The 4,336-nt window shown below is 38.2% G+C and overlaps 1 pseudogene; it reads right to left on the bottom strand.

The window, feature by feature from the left end:
• Positions 1-2,447: 2,447 nt before the first annotated feature.
• On the bottom strand, positions 2,448-3,014 carry LOC129072009 (60S ribosomal protein L18-like; annotated as a pseudogene).
• Positions 3,015-4,336: the final 1,322 nt, after the last annotated feature.

Here is a 4,336-nt window from a genome sequence, read left to right as displayed (position 1 = left end):
AGGATTTCTGCACTCCCTTCAAAACAAAGTATGTAAGGCTATTCAGCTAGGATGATTACATAGTGGGCTATCTACTAAAACCCAGGAGTATTTCTATTAGTGCACAACAGATACAATTGACTTGGCTGTATTTAGATTTTTGCTATTTTTTAAAAACAGATTCTTGTTGTATCTTCCTCAAATCACCTAGGCCCAGAGAATTACCTTGTTAGTCAGTTTAATAAAGCAGAATCTTACCAAATGGTATGTAATTCTGCTTGGATGTATAATAACTTTGGTACAAATATAGACTCATTTAACGTAAACAAATGTATTACTGAATCTAAGTAATTTGTCTATGGTGCTTCAGCCCTAGTTTTCTGAAATGTTTTGAGATGATGTTTTAGGGGCTTGATACTTGTTCTGGACTGAATGTTTATGTTTCTCCAAATTCATTGTTGAAATCCTAAACCCTAATATGACAGTATTAGAAGGTGGAGCCTTTGGAGGGTGATTAGGTCATGAAGGGGGAACACTCATAAATGGAATTAATGTGCTAATAAAAGGGACCCCAGAGATCTTTCTCACCCTGTTTCTGCCATGTGAGGACACAAGGAAAAGTCAGCAGTTTGCATCTCAGAAGTGGACTCTCACCAGAACCTCACTGTGCTGGCACCCTGATCTCAGAATTCCAGCCTCCAGAACTATGAGAAATAAATTTCTATTGTTTAAAAACCAAATTATGGTACTTTGTTGTTAATAGCCCAAAGTAAGACAATACTAGTGCAAGTTAGTTAACTTTTAGCCATTCCATGTCTAGACACGATCCAGGTTACTTAGGCTAGTTGTTTAGACCACGAATGCCATTTATATATAGATATTTCCACTTGTCCTATAGATGGTGACAGGCAGACTCAGGTGCTAGGAATGGTGAACTCTCAGCAACATAGGAAGAAAGATAGAAATAGAGTGGATGAGGGTGGAGAAAAATGATCAGATTAACATTTCTGTCTCTGCTTAACCCTACCTGCCAGAATGAATCCGATTGTATTATATTTGAGTTGATATTTATTTCTTAGAAACAGGAATATGGCCACTGTTCCTTGTACCATATAGGACTATCTGCCTCAGGCACTAGCCTGCCTCCACTATTCCTAGCTTTCTCTTCCTCCCTTCTGGCATATATTGCTAAAGTTTCATTTATTCATTCATCCATTGCATTCATTCCCTCAGTGAATATTTACTGAGGCTTTAATACGTGCCAATTACTGTCCTAGCTCCCTGTAATATAGCATGTCTCTATAATGTACTCTGGGTTTAAATTTTTATAAGTAAAAATTTAAATCAAAACCATATATTTATTTTGGAAAATATAGAATAATATAAAGAAGCAGCTTTAATCTACATGTTATCCCAACAAATACTATTAAATCTTTACTGTGCAACTTTTTCAGTCTTTTTTTTAAATCTCTTCTAATGTTTTTAAGTTGAAATAGTACAGGCATGCAAAATATCTGAAATTGACAAAATAAGCACCACATGCCCATTACACAGTTTAAAAAATAAAACACTACACAAACTGTTTAAGGCCCCTTCCCAGTTGTATTCGATTTTGTCACTGTCAGGATTACCACTATTGTAAATTTTATTTTTATTTTTATTTTTTACCACATAATAAATGATATATAGTACAGTTTGAACTGTGCCAGTTTACTTATACTCTTATTTTTCCAATAAATATACAGTTGCCCCTCTGTATCTGCAGATTTTGCATCCACAGATTCAGCCAACCATCGATTGAAAACCGTATTTTCGATCTGCCATTAGGAATTCACAGATGAAGAGGGTCAACTGTATGCACTATTCTATACCATTTCATATAAGGGACTTGAGCATCCATGAATTTTGGTATTCTCAGAGTGTCCCAGGGCCAACAGCCTTCCCCCCAAACACACAGATACCAAGGGACAACTGTATTGTGGTATATTTTTGCTACATATGGATGATATAAAAGACTGTTCTGCATGATTTTAAAACTTTATATTAATATCATTCTGAATACATTCTTCTGCAATTTTATTCCTCACCATTGTTTTTAAAATGTATTCTTATTGATGTACACAGCTCCACTGCATTTATTTTAACAGTTGTATCATTGATATTCCAGTGGATGAATATGCCACAATTTATCCATTCTCCTATGGACTGACATGTAAGTTGGTTCTAATATCTTGTTAAAAACATGCAATAACCATTCTATGCATGTTCCCTTAAGCACATGAGGAAGAATTTCTTTAGGGTATGTACCTTGGAATAACATCATTGAAATAAAGGGTGTAAATTACCTGGATGTTATCAAATGGCTCTTCAAAGTGGCTGTGTAAATTTGCACTCCTACCAGTAATATGTGTAATGTATTTTTCTTTCTTTTCACCCCCAGCATCCAAAATCTTTTTAGTAACAAGGGGTTAATTTTTGTAGCCACAGCTAGCTCATGAGCCTCTTGTGCACTAGAACTTCCAGCCCTTGGAGCATATGTAAGGTCTGGTGTAGCTGTGAAGGGTTCCTGGGGCCTTGCCAAAATACCTGTACACCTCTTGGCCCTTGCTAGGACCAGAGAGCAGAATGGCGACACATTCCTTGGGGGGTGTCCAGGGCCAGTTGGTCAAAGGTAAGGATCTTGCCTCCAGCCTTGAGGATAAGGCTCCTGGTGCAACTTCTCATACAAAGTGCACACACCTTCAGTTTGGACACCTCCTGGACATGCATGTCATGGGCTATAGTCCCTACAGACACAGTGGTTTTGCCCACCTGGCTAGGAATCTTCACCTTCCAGATCATTGGGAAAGGGACAGAGATGGCTGATTGATGCCACTCATGAACACCCTCTTCAGCACCACTTGGTTGAAGGTGGAGTTGATTCATCTGACCAGAAAACTGTACAGCTTGACCAACAGTCCTAGGTAAATGCCCTAGCTCTTGAGCTCCTTCCATCAAAACATTCACTCTTTGTTGTAGTGGATGTCGATGCCCATGATGGCGTCTCCTACTCTTCCAGGTTCAGAAAGTGTAGTGTACTCTTTAAATGTAAAGAAATATATACATGCCAACATTCATGTATGTATCAGATATATATGATGAGTATGTTATGTGTACATATCAGGGGTCAGAAGACCCAAGCCTGGATATTCCCACCTGTCTCTCTTTCCCTCTTATTTGCCCCAACCTAATTCCTGTAACCTTCCTGTCCTTCTAGGCCCTATTCAAGTCCCTCAGAAGGCCTTTCTTATCACAAGGTTCTTCGCATCTCTCCCGTCTCTGACCCTCCAAGGCAGCCCCTCACTACCAGCAGGTGTATTTAGTGTTTCAGGGGTCCATACTGTGGCTCCACATCATATGATCTGCTCCTCAAAGGCAGGAACCCTCCTGAGGATTTACTAGCATCTTCCAGAATCCAGTGCCACATTCATAATGAGTTCTTGATGAAGTTGGTGAATTATTGATGGAGCGAAGGCAGTTTCCTCTTCCTCCCATAGAGAGATCAGGTCATATTTCTGGAGTGATTTCCTAGAAACAACTATCTTCCCTCACTTTGGTAACATCCAGTTAACATGCAGATCCACATACCCATTGCTCCAATAATTTCATTCCCCTGTATGTACTCTAGAGAAGTGCCCTCATACACAGTCCCACTTTTCTCTTACATTTCTTCTCTTAGTAAATTTTCAATGACATTTCACGAACCCTTAGTCTAATGTTAAAGCAACCATTAGTGATAAACCTATTTTTTTGAAAACCATAGCTACATATAGGTCTGTGTATAAGAGCTCACAGTTCATCTTTGTTCAACTTAGAAGAAGTCTATCCTGGGAGTTGTTGGTCTGTTCAGTTACCAAAGCACATTCTATTCTTAGTCCTGGGTCTATGAGAAGTCTGGATTCTCCTATTCTTTATTTCTACTTATCTTCTTTTCTTCTCCTCCCATGTCCTGATCAATATACTGAACTCTTTTTACCATATTTACTCCCAAACCTTATTCTGTTTCCTTCAACAGAATGTCAAATATTCAGCTTTATTTTCTTATCAGGTTTTACTGAATCTTCTTACATTTTGACAGCAGTGTGGTGTAGGTAAAAAAAAAAAAAAAAAGGCAGGCTTTAGAATCCATAAAACTGGGTTTGAACTATGCTCTATTAGTTTACTCTTATATTAGGTAAGTTACTATAATGCCATGATTTGTCAGAAAAATAAGCCCTCTATTTTGTACTATTTCTACTGGGAGAAAACCCACACAAACATGGGGAGAATGTGTAAACTCCACACAGATAGAGGCTCCTTCAGGAATTGATTATTTTCC

Source organism: Pteronotus mesoamericanus, unplaced genomic scaffold, assembly GCF_021234165.1.
Source record: "Pteronotus mesoamericanus isolate MK-2021 breed Mesoamerican mustached bat unplaced genomic scaffold, CSHL_Meso_final contig_291, whole genome shotgun sequence".
In the NCBI taxonomy this organism is placed as follows: domain Eukaryota; kingdom Metazoa; phylum Chordata; class Mammalia; order Chiroptera; family Mormoopidae; genus Pteronotus; species Pteronotus mesoamericanus.
The sequence above is the reverse complement of the archived record's forward strand: the minus strand, read 5'-3'. Positions and strand labels throughout refer to the sequence as shown.